Source organism: Schistocerca americana, chromosome 9, assembly GCF_021461395.2.
Source record: "Schistocerca americana isolate TAMUIC-IGC-003095 chromosome 9, iqSchAmer2.1, whole genome shotgun sequence".
NCBI classification, from domain to species: domain Eukaryota; kingdom Metazoa; phylum Arthropoda; class Insecta; order Orthoptera; family Acrididae; genus Schistocerca; species Schistocerca americana.
In genome coordinates this window covers 99,775,433-99,789,051 of record NC_060127.1, presented here as the reverse complement: position 1 = coordinate 99,789,051, position 13,619 = coordinate 99,775,433, and positions in this window count along the sequence as shown.

The following is a 13,619-nucleotide window of genomic DNA, read 5'->3' as shown; positions in this document are numbered from 1 at the left end:
CTTATAAAACTGTCCCATTTGCCTCACAAAATTACAGCAACTTAGCATGAACCTTTGTTGCTCATTGTCCCAATTGCATTACCAAGCAGGGTCCCTTTCTTTTCCGGAATGAACCCGAGTGTCATTGAAATTCAAACGCCAGCATTAAAGTAATATCATTCCATTTCACTGCTTTAATTTCAAAGTTCAGTTAAGGTATTCATAGCTGGCTACAATATTTAGATTACACAAGCACAAATTAAGAGTGCGAGTTTTGTTAGCATATTTTAGCTTACCTGTGACTGCAGCTCGGCTTGGTACGTACTAAATTTTACTATTGTTAATTGTTCAGAATCATTTAATTCAAGTTCAAAGTTAAATCTCTTATTTCTAAATTGCGTAGCTTCAAGTAGCTTTTGAAATGATTGTTGAGGTAGCCCAAGACTAACCTTATTTTACTGAATTTCAGAGTGCTTCAGAAACAAAGCTCACTATTAATTTCAGTCACTAAATGAACTTTCAATTTTCCGGTTTTATTAATTCTTTTGCTAAATTAAGTCAGAGTGTAACGAAATTTATTACTTCTGACAGACATTCAGTTTTCACACAACACGTGTCAACCATCAATTGCCACGCTTTTAGTGCTAATTATATGTGCAATAACCTTTCTTTTTCAGTTATCATAGTAGTTGCCCATAGGACTGGCACCCGTAATTTTCCCCAAATCTCAAATATCTAATTAACGCCAGTTAATTGTTAACGTAACGACCGCACATTTACTTTCTTTATTAACTTTATTAACTTTAATTTCCACCAACTTCATTTGCATTTTTCCTTTCATTTAGATGTGACCCTTTCCTCCATCTTTACCGACAGATTAACTTCGGTGACGATTGCTTTTCCCAAATTTCCATTTCCGCGGTTTAATTTTTCACCTGTCATTAAGGTCGATAACTGAGGGGGAGATTACAAACTGTAGATTAAAACTGAAGAAACTGCAAAAAGGTGGGAATTTAAGGAGATGGGACCTGGATAAAGTGACTAAACCAGAGGTTGTACAAGGTTTCAGGGAGAGCATAGTGGAACAATTGACAGGAATGGGGGAAAGAAATACGGTAGAAGAAGAATGGGTAGCTCTGAGGGATGAAGTAGTGAAGGCAGCAGAAGATCAAGTAGGTAAAAAGACGAGGGCTTGTAGAAATCCTTGGGTAACAGAAGAAATATTGAATTTAATTGATGAAAGGAGAAAATATAAAAACGCAGTAAATGAAGCAGGCAAAAGGGAATACAAACGTCTCAAAAATGAGATCGACAGGAAGTGCAAAATGGCTAAGCAGGGTAGTTAGAGGACAAATGTAAGGGTGTAGAGGCTTATCTCACTAGGGGTAAAATACATACTGCCTACAGGAAAATTAAAGAGACCTTTGGAGCAAAGAGAACCACTTGTATGAATATCAAGAGTTCAGACGGAAACGCAGTTCTAAGCAAAGAAGGGAAAGCTGAAAGGTGGAAGGAGTATATAGAGGGTCTATACAAGGGGGATGTACTTGAGGACAATATTATGGAAATGGAAGAGGATGTAGATGAAGATGAAATGGGAGATACGATACTGCGTGAAGAGTTTGACAGAGCACTGAAAAACCTAAGTCGAAACAAGGCCCCGGGAGTAGACAACATCCCATTGGAACTACTGACGGGCTTGGGAGAGCCAGTCCTGACAAAACTCTACCATCTGGTGAGCAAGATGCATGAGACAGGCGAAATACCTTCAGACTTCAAGAAGAATATAATAATTCCAGTTCCAAAGAAAGCAGGTGTTGACAGATGTGAAAATTACCGAACTATCAGTTTAATAAGTCACAGCTGCAAAATACTAACACGAATTCTTTACAGACGAATGGAAAAACTGGTAGATCTCGTAGAAATGTTGGAACACGTGAGGCAATACTGACCCTACGACTTATCTTAGAAAATAGATTAAGAAAAGGCAAACCTACGTTTCTAGCATTTGTAGATTTAGAGAAAACTTTCGACAATGTTGACTGGAGTACTTTCAAATTCTAAAGGTGGCAGGGTTAAAATACATGGAGCGAATGGCTATTTACAGTTTGTACAGAAACCAAATGGCAGTTATACGAGGGGCATGAAAGGAAGCAGTGGTTGGGAAGGGAGTGAGACAGGGTTGTAGCCTCTCCCCGATGTTATTTATTCTGTATATTGCGCAAGCAGTAAAGGAAACAAAAGAAAAAGTTGGAGTAGGTATTAAAATCCATGGAGAAGAAATAAAAACTTAGAGGTTCGCCGATGACATTGTAATTCTGTCACAGACAACAAAGGACTTGGGAGAGCAGTTGAACGGAATGGACAGTGTCTTGAAAGGAGGATATTAGATGAACATCAACGAAAGCAAAACGAGGATAATTGAATGTAGTCGAATTAAGCCGGGTGATGCTGAGGGAATTAGATTAGGAAATGAGACACTTAAAGTAGGAAAGGAATTTTGCTATTTAGGGAGTAAAATAACTGATGATGGTCGAAGTAGAGAGGATATAAATTGTAGACTGGCAATGGCAAGGAAAGAGTTTCTGATGAAGAGAAATTTGTTAACATCGAGTATAGATTTAAATGTCAGGAAGTCGTTTCTGAAATTATTGGTATGGTGTAGCCATGGATGGAAGTGAGACGTGGACGAGAAATAGTTTAGACAAGAAGAGAATAGAAGCTTTCGAAATGTGGTGCTACAGAAGAATGCTGAAGATTAGATGGGTAGATCACATAACTAATGAGGAGGTGTTGAATAGAATTGGGGAGAAGAGGAGTTTGCGGCACAACTTGACAAGAAGAAGGGGCCGGTTAGTAGGACATGTTCTGAGGCATCAAGGGATCACCAATTTAGCACTGGAGGGCAGCGTGGAGGGAAAAAACGTAGAGGGAGACCAAGAGATGAATACAGTAAGGAGATTCAGAAGGATGTAGGTTGCTGTAAGAACTGGGAGATGAAGAAGCTTGCACAGGATAGAGTAGCATGGAGAGCTGCATCCAACCAGTCTCAGGACTGAAGACAAGAAGTTTGATGCACAATGTGACCAAAGGAAGGGATCGGTTGGCAGGGTACAATCTAAAACTTCAAGGGACCACCAATTTAGTATTGGAGGGAAGTGTGGGGGACTGAAAATAGTAGAGGAAGACCAAGAGATTAAATACTGTTAACAGATTCAGAAAGACTCGGAGATGACGAGGCTCGCACAGGATAGGGCAGCATGGAGAGCTGCGTCAAACAAATCTCTGGACTGAAGTCTACAACAACAACGAGAACGATCGTTTCTGCTATGCTTTTAAGACGGTAGTGCGAGCGCTGAAGATAAATATGGGATGACGATAGAGCAAACACGGGAGGTGATATTCTCTGTGCTTATCGGCACGTGGCCGTGATAACTGTTCGAATGCAGGAGTGATGTGGATGGAAAAGCAAACAGTACGAATGTATTGCATACAAGCATTCGTCGCCAGTTGGAAATGGCATGAAGTCTCATACGAATGTCTTTTGAATAGGATCACCACATTCGAGTGTGGGAAATTTCAGTAGTTCTGTGACTATTTTTTTACACTTCCGTAGTTAATGAGGTGACCCTCACACTTTCGTCGAGACTGCAATTGTATCTTCAGTCCAGTCCAAGTGGTGGTTCAGAAATATCCACGATTTATATGCTAAGAAATAAGTGTGTGAATATGTCCAGAATGGCGTAATAAGGCTGTGGAGGGGGGGGGGGGGGAGGGTGAGGGTGGCCTGCGACCCTAGGGGGCATGGATTTAAAGCACAGAAGATGAAGAAAATGTAGGTTTTGATGCAACATACACTGGTCGACATGAAAAGGTGGAGGATCCAGAATGTGAGCAGCAAAAGAACGATATCATTTCAGTGATTACAAAATCTGATCAAATTTGCAAATGACTTGGCAGTATGAATGCATTTATTAGTCTGACGTTGCATCCCCCTTTGGCCTGGATGGATACACTGATTGACTTGTGAAGAGTGTCATCGAGCCGTGGTACCCTCCATTGAGGCAAGCTAACTCGTAATTGCTGTGACTGGTAGATGATATCTTAATTGCTGGGACAGAACCGACGTCCAACCGGTTCCGTACATGTTCTACAGATAACAGATCTAGTGATCTTGTTGACCAAGCGAGTGCCTCAGCATCACACAGAGGGTTCTCAGAGGCGCCTGACATGTGTACAAGAGCATTGTCCTGTTGAAAAATAGTGGCACGAGGCTGTCACAAGAGGACGCAGGATGTCGTGACGTACCGTTGTGCAGACAGAGTTCACTGTATCATTACCAGCCGTGACCTAAAGTTCATGCCCGATCGCTCAACACGTAATGACACCAGAAGTAAAGCAGCTGTGCCTCTCCAATTAACTGGAAGACAGAGGCCTCTCCCCTGGGCACCGCTATGCTCACCGACAACGGTCACCCGTTATAAGGCAGAGCCGTAATTCAACTCTGAACGCAGTGCGCGTCCATTCGACAACACTTCATACTTCTCAGTCACGGCGCCCCTCCCAACCCGTTCGTTTATGTCGTGGCGTTAACGCCAGCTTTCTCCTTGGACGTTCATTCCTTAGTTCAGTGGCTGAAAAACCTGCGATCAGTGGTGGGGGGATGAGAGAGAATGTTGAATGGGGTTGACTACTCATTCTCGGATTTCAGGGGCAAATATGTGCTTGGTGCACTAAGTGATGATCCTACATCGTGGTACTCAGACGTGGTTGACAGGAACCATGACAAAGAGTGTGTCTGCGCTCACATTCCCACGCAGTCCAACATTGGGGCCCTGTCTCATCTGAATGGCCGACAGATCTCGAGCTTGCACCATCAGACCAGCTGGCCAAATGGAGACCCACAAATACTAGTATCAACAAATTCTAGGATATCCCTACTTTTTATATTATGTTAAATTTGAATATGCTGTTTAACATGAAATCTATTGATTCTTTTATTTGCTTAAATGCTTTTATGTGCAAGACATGTTTCACATATCTGTTATTATTTGCACTTATTCCTAAGTAATTTTCCACCACATATAACAGGATTTACATGCCTGATGATATGTACATCATAAGTATCACCGCGCGGGATTAGGCGAGCGGTATAAGGCGCTGCAGTCATGGACTGTGCGGCTGGTCCCGGCGGAGGTTCGAGTTCTCCCTCGGGCATGGGTGTGTGTGTTTGTCCTTAGGATAATTTAGGTTAAGTAGTATGTAAGCTTAGGGACTGATGACCTTAGCAGTTAAGTCCCATAAGATTTCACACACATTTGAACGTTTCATAAATATCGCTTGAAACTTCACTGGTTAATTAATGAGTTAGTAGAATAAGTAATTGCACTGTATTGCATTAATTCTGAATTGAGGCAAAATTATACAACTTATTGTTGGCCATGTGCAAATTTCACGTACAAAGCTGTATATTTACCTACTAAAATGTACTTTAAACAATGTCAGTGACTAGCTGGACTGCTATATTTATGGATGCAGCGAATATTATCGAGAGGTTTGTTACTGTTTATGTTTATGAGCAGGCAACTTCATTGTATACTAAGAGAAACAGGTATTACAGTGATGTAACAACTACTATAGAAAATAAATTACTCCTAACCTTTCTTATCCTACCGGACATTGAGTCCAAAGACTAAAAAAAGGTCACCTGCTTGTAACAGGAATTTCTTTGACCAAGACAATTTGACACTTAGCCAACTGTCATTCAGTCAAGATGGTGTACTCAGTAATGAAACAAAGCAGTAGGCTCTGCCAGAAATATCGGCTCTTAGACAATGTGTTTAATACGACAGTAGGCCATCTTACGCAATTTATGACACTTGTAAGTAAGCATTACAAATACGGATTCTTATACGGTTATATCACTTGTTATGCATTTCACTGTTATTATCTAACCTACTTTCAGAAAACACTTGATAATTGCACTTTGAAGCCGAAGTCATGATTGCGCAAGTGCAAATGTAACAATGTAAATAAACAGCTGTCTATTGGCGGTACTGACTTTAAAGGTACACAATGAGGTCCGTTGAAACCCTGTCAAACTAATTAGATTGATATTTCATGCACGGAAAATCGTGATGATGTGCTACTAGTCATATTACATTGGAATTGCAAATTAATTTGTAAATATGGCTACAGGCTGAACATTTGTATGTTTTTCAAATTACATCTACAGATGTGAGTTAGCAATTCCTACCTTTCACACATTACAATAATAGAAATTCTTGTACGGAATAGAAGGAGATATGAAGGGGTAACTTTTTCAGTTTGGTTTCAAATTTTACTTTTCTGTCTGCCAGACAATTACGTCACTGGGTAAGCTATCAGAAGGTTTCGTTGAGGAACTGGGCACCGCTTTTTGTGCTACAGACAACTTTGGCTTGGGGCGATAAATGCCATTATTTCTTCACCTCTTGTAATTAAACACATCATTGTTCCTTTTGAACTCAGTGTATTACTTACAACAGACTTCATGCGGAAATAAAATATAACGTGAATCAGTAGTCAGAATGACCAACTCCTAGGAACAGATGGCTAGAAGATAACTGTGGCTGAGTACCACATATTATCCTTACAGCTCATTTTTGAGGATTGAAGAGTTTGTTTCTTAAAAAAGATGATTTACCCCACAACTGTATTCCGTATGGCGAGACTGAACATGTCAACTTACTGATTTGTCTCTCCCTGAAATTTGCAACGATTCTAAGTCCAAACGTTATTTTGGGAGTTTAAACAGGCACTTTTTCCAGTTAAATTCTCAACGGTATGGACACATAAGAATTTTCCAACCTATTTATTATTTTCTCACCATCTGTTACACTTATGATCGGTGTAATACCACTGGATGTGTGAAACTGAATATGTCCTGTCGTCTTAAAAATTTTTATAAATTTGTTTATAGTTTCTTCTGTTGCTGTATGCATGCTTGCATTGATAACAATTCTAGTTTTATCTGCAAAAAAAAAAAAAAAAAAAAAAAAAAAAAAAAAAAAAAAAAAAAAAAAAAAAAAACTAATTTTGCTTGTTGTATATTGGATGGAAGATGGTATACATAGAAGAGCTATAGAAGGCCTACGATTGAGCCCTGGGGAACCCCATGCGTGATTATTTTCCATTCATAATAACGTCTCCAGACTACAATGGCAGAATTACTAAGTACAACTTCATGCATTCTTTTGGCTGGATACGACATCCATTAGTTGGCTATAGCTTCACTCCCACAAAACTTCAGTTTATTTAGAGGAATGTTGTGACACACACAGTAAAATGCCTTCTATAGTTCGCAGAAAATACAAACCGGCGCTATTTTTTTTTTTTTATTTAATGCTTGTAAGATTTTGTGGGTCAAGATGTAAATGGCATTCTTATCGGAACAACACTTCTGAAATGTAAACTGTGATTTCCTGCGGGTATTATTGTTGCTCGGGTAAGATACTCCTCTAGAATACATCACTTTCTCAAAAATTTTGGAAATGATGTCAGCAGTGAAAGAGATAGCTACTGATGTCCCTGCAATCACCTTCCTTAATGACGTGTTTGACAACGGTAGATTAGGAATAGGTTTATTTTAAGTAACTGTGTATCTGCAATTTATGAAGTGTGCGTTCTCCGTTATTTGAACTCATTGATGTATGGCAAGAAAATTAGAGTTTTGTAATGTACATATGAGAAAAGCAAAAAAAGTTGAAATTTTAAATTATTTTAATATGAATGTGTTTATGAAAGAAGTATGTTTGTTAAAAGCTGTTTCATGCTTAGGGCACTTGTATTTGTAACATGTAAACGCTGTAGGGAAATCCCTCCTCAACGAAAGTCGCATGGTGCGATGTAAAAGGTGGGCTTGGCGGTCGAGCTGAGCGGCTCCTTTGTGTAAAGGGCACGCAGTGTGTGGCTAACCTCAGCACAGTACACCTCGACGATGCTAAGAGAGGCAATTGGAAACTGTATTAGGAGGGATTTGCCTCGGATGTGAATCTGACTCTTATCTGGTATTCACGGGATAATGGAATGGCTCTAATATGTTGAAAATCCGACACCAAGAAGGGATTTTATAGAGCATTCCACATCAAGAGTCGTGAGTACAGTTAGCCGCCATTTCGCCTGCCACTAATCTTCACCACTGCTTCATAGAGTTCATACATTCAGTTACGTAATGTATATCGGCATGGACCAGTTAATTTGTGTGATGTGTCAATAATAATCACATAAAACGGTAATTCGTGGTCCGAACCATAACTTCAATCCTGATCACTGGTGAATGCAGGGTTTTCACCTAAGTGCTACTAAAACAGTGTCGTTGTTGTTGTGGTCTTCAGTCCTGAGACTGGTTTGATGCAGCTCTCCATGCTACTCTATCCTGTACAAGCTTCTTCATCTCCCAGTACCTACTGCAACCTACGTCGTTCTGAATCTGCTTAGTGTATTCATCTCTTGGTCTCCCTCTACGATTTTTACCCTCCACGCTGCCCTCCAACACTAAATTGGTGATCCCTTGATGCCTCAGAACATGTTCTACCAACTGATCCCTTCTTCTAGTCAAGTTGTGCCACAAACTTATCTTCTCCCCAATCCTATTCAATACCTCCTCATTAGTCATGTGATATACCCCTCTAATCTTCAGCATTCTTTTGTAGCACCACATTTCGAAAGCTTCTATTCTCTTCTTGTCCACTATTTATCGTCCATGTTTCAATTCCATACATGGCTACACTCCATACAAATACTTTCAGAAACGACTTCCCGACATAGAAATCTATACTCGATGTTAACAAACTTTTCTTCTTCAGAAACGCTTTCCTTGCCATTGCCAGTCTACATTTTATATCCTCTCTCCTTCGACCATCATCAGTTATTTTTCTCCCTAAATTGCAAAACTCATTTACTACTTTAAGTGTCTCATTTCCTAATCTAATTCCCTCAGCATCACCCGACTTAATTCGACTACATTCCATTATCCTCATTTTGCTTTTGTTGATGTTCATCTTATATCCTCCTTTCAAGACACTGTCCTTTCCATTCAACTGCTCTTCCAGTTCCTTTGCTGTCTCACACAGAATTACAATGTCATCGGCGAACCTCAAAGTTTTTACTTCTTCTCCATGAATTTTAATACCTACTCCGAATTTTTCTTTTGTTTCCTTCACTGCTTGCTCAATATACAGATTGAATAATATCGGGGAGAGGCTACAACCCTGTCGCACTCCCTTCCCAACCACTGTTTCCATTTCATGTCCCTCGACTCTTATAACTGCCATCTGGTTTCTGTACAAATTGTAAATAGCCTTTCGCTCCATGTATTTTACCCCTACCACCTTCAGAATTTGAAAGAGAATATTCCAGTCAACAGTGTCATAAGCTTTCTCTAAGTCTACAAATGCTAGAAACGTAGATTTGCCTTTCCTTAATCTAGCTTCTAAGATAAGTCGTAGGGTCAGTATTGCCTCACGTGTTCCAACATTTCTACGGAATCCAAACTGATCTTCCCCGAGGTCGGCTTCTACTAGTTTTTCCATTCGTCTGTAAAGAATTCGCGATAGTATTTTGCATCCGTGACTTATTAAACTGATTGTTCGGTAATTTTCACATTTATCAGCACCTGCTTTCTTTGGGATTGGAATTATTATATTCTTCTTGAAGTCTGACGTATTTCGCCTGTTTCATACATCTTGCACAGCAGATGGTAGAGTTTTGTCAGGACTGGCTCTCCCAAGGCCGTCAGTGGTTCTAATGGAATGTTGTCTACTCCAGGGGCCTTGTTTCGACTCAGATCTTTCAGTGCTCTGTCAAACTCTTCACGCTGTTTCGTATCTCCCATTTCATCTTCATCTTCATCCTCTTCCATTTCCATAATAATGTCCTCAAGTACATCGCCCTTGTATAGACCCTCTATATACTCCTTCCACCTTTCTGCTTTCTCTTCTTTGCTTAGAACTGCGTTTCCATCTGAGCTCTTGATATTCATACAAGTGGTTCTCTGTTCTCCAAAGGTCTCTTTGATTTTCCTGTAGGCAGTATCTGTTTTACCTTTACTGATATAAGCCTCTACATCCTTACAATTGTCCTCTAACCATCCCTGCTTAGCCATTTTGCACTTCCTGTCGATCTCATTTTTGAGACGTTTGTATTCCTTTTTGCCTGCTTCATTTACTGCATTTTTATATTTTCTCCTTTCATCAATTAAATTCAATACCTCTTCTGTTAGCAAATGATATCTTGTAGCCCTCGTCTTTTTACCTACTTGATCCTCTGCTGCCTTCACTATTTCATTCCTCAGAGCTACAGATTCTTCTTCTACTGTATTTCTTTGCCCCATTCCTGTCAATTGTTCCCTTATGCACACCCTGAAACTCTGTACAACCTCTGGTTTTTTCAGTTTATCCAGGTCCCATCTCCTTAAATTCCCACCTTTTTGCAGTTTCTTCAGTTTTAATCTACAGTTCATAACCAATAGATTGTGGCCAGAATCCACATCTGCCCCTGTAAATGTCTTACAATTTAAATCCTGGTTTCTAAATCTCTGTCTTACCATTATATAATCTGGGGGAGACGTCTACAGACGTTAAAGTAACCTCTGGCGTGCCACAGGGGAGTGTTATGGGACCATTGCTTTTCACAATATATATAAATGACCTAGTAGATAGTGTAGGAAGTTCCATGCGGCTTTTCGCGGATGATGCCGTAGTATACAGAGAAGTTGCAGAGTTAGAAAATTGTAGCGAAAAGCAGGAAGATCTGCAGCGGATAGGCACTTGGTGCAGGTAGTGGCAACTGACCCTTAACATAGACAAATGTAATGTATTGCGAATACATAGAAAGAAGGATGCTTTATTGTATGATTATATGATAGCGGAACAAACACTGGTAGCAGTTACTTCTGTAAAATATCTGGGAGTATGCATGCGGAACGATTTGAAGTGGAATGATCATATAAAATTAATCGTTGGTAAGGCGGGTATCAGGTTGAGATTCATTGGGAGAGTCCTTGGAAAATGTAGTCCATCAACAAAGGAGGTGGCTTACAAAACACTCGTTCGACCTATACTTGAGTATTGCTCATCAGTGTGGGATCCGTAACAGATCGGGTTGACGGAGGAGATAGAGAAGATCCAAAGAAGAGCGGCGCGTTTCGTCGCAGAGTTATTTGGTAACCGTGATAGCGTTACAAAGATGTTTAGCAAACTCAAGTGGCAGACTCTGCAAGAGAGGCGCTCTGCATCGTGGTGTAGCTTGCTCGCCAGGTTTCGAGAGGGTGCGTTTCTGGATGAGGTATCGAATATATTGTTTCCCCCTACTTATACCTCCCGAGGAGATAACGAATGTAAAATTAGAGAGATTCGAGCGCGTACGGAGGCTTTCAGACAGTCGTTCTTCCCGCGAACCATACGCGACTGGAACAGAAAAGGGAGGTAATGACCGTGGCACGTAAAGTGCCCTCCGCCACACGCCGTTGGGTGGCGTGCGGAGTATAAATGTAGATGTAGATGTAGATGTAGAACTCCCAAGGTTATGGCCCATTTGGTTGAACTGTCAACATCACAAAATTCGAAATTATAGTCCGATACCATTTTCCATTAGACACACGCACAGTCGAACTTTGAAATCCTGTCAGAGGGTAACATTAGCGTGTTTCACCGCACATTAGAGTTATACGTAGCCTTTCCAGAGACAGAACTAGAGGTTCAGTTATTAGGGAATAGTGTTACGGGTGTAGTTCAGTCTATCTGTAAAATGACTTAAGTTAGTGATGATTACATAGTTCAGATAAGACAGAGCTTATTGTATGGGAAGAAATTTTTAGTACTCCCATTGGAAACACAATCAGGAAGACCTGCCAGAATAGCCAAGAGTGCTAACGCGCTGCTTCCTGGACATGGGTATGTGCGCCGGACTGGATCGAATCCGCCCTGTGTATTAACGACGTGGGCTGGTGTGCTGGCCAGCCTGGATGTGGCTTTTAGGCGGTTTTCCACATCCCACTAAGTGAATACCGGGCTGGCTCCCCCATCCCGCGTCAGTTATACGGCTCACAGACATTTGAAACACGTTCGCCCTATTTCATGGTTTACACTAGATGCAGACAGCTGGGGTACACTGATTCCGTCCCGGGGGTATGGGGTGGTGATTTCGCCCTGGAGGGTACGGGGTGGCGGAAGGTAGGGTATCTCCGCCACCCCTTTAGATTAACCATGCGAAATCCGATTGTAACAATGCCGACCCTGCGAAACTGCTGGAAAAAGGCAGAAGCAATAGACAGATTGGAAACACCATCAGGTGCAGATAACGCTGTCTCAATCGAGTATGCGGCGTCTCTGTGCCCCTTCAGTTAACATCTGATGTTGTTCACACCATTTATATACCGCACCAGACCTCGCAAGAATGGTAATCACCAACAACAGTAACACACTCTGGTGGCCTCTTTATTGGCACAGACAATTTCAACTGTAAATCATTTACACACCAGCCAATGATGTCTACATGTACAATGCTATGTTGACATCAGACTCTGTCTTCTGGGTGTTACCCGGCTTGTATCTGCCTCACTTACTGATGATGAGGGCTGTTGAGGCGACCAGCCTGTATGTGGCTTTTAGGTGGTTCCCCGCATCCCACCTGGTGAATACTGGGGTGGTAGCAACATCCACCCTTAGATACAGGATAAGGAATTAGGGAACGTTTGCATACTTGCACATGAGATTTGCTCTAGAAACAGACAGATTGAGGTACATAAATTTCATCCCGGGAGTGTGTAACGTACCACCTATTTGCAGATAAGAGTGCATTTTACTTTATTTCCAGTTTTGGTATTTCACCTACGTGAAATGTACATATCAGCGCTGCAGTATGTACGGAGTAAGGAGCGAACGTTAGGTACGCTGGCTAGCTGGGACAGTAGGCCATCTGGCGTTTTCAGAGCCAGTGGGATGGGGTGACGATGCAGAAATCGCTCATAATGTGAGCAAAGAGATACGTAGTATAAGTACATTTATTGTGGCGAGAATCAAGTAATTATTATTAACAAATATTTCCTAACAAAAGTTGCCATTGACCTCTCAGACATTAGGAGCAGTCTACATGTCATAAATATTTTCTTTTTGTACATTTAAAGGGCCAGGAAACGTTGATATTAATAAGTAAATGAGTAACTTCAACATAACCGAAGGTGTACGACCTCATGCGAACTATACCGATTGTACGCTTAAGTTACAGACCGTGCCTCATAGTCGGCAGTCGGTAGTGATTCATGCTCTCGTATCGTTAATAGCTTATTATCAGTGTGAACAAGTTCATTTTAAGGTGTTCCTTAAATAAACGCACCGTAATGGCATCCCGTGTGAAAATTATTTCCACGAAAATGACATCTTCCCGCTTCGTTATGTAAAACATAGACAGTAGTATTGCAAATTCAGAATCCCACGGCGCTACTATTTTTCTGCAAGGTGACATAAAGCTACGAGAGGATGAGGTAGGAAGAATTCCTATGCGGCGACTCACTAAGTCAGCTCACGTACGGATTGGCTTAATTATCGTAAAACTCTGGTGGGAAAACGTGGCCAGTTATACAGTTCACCCATTATACCACC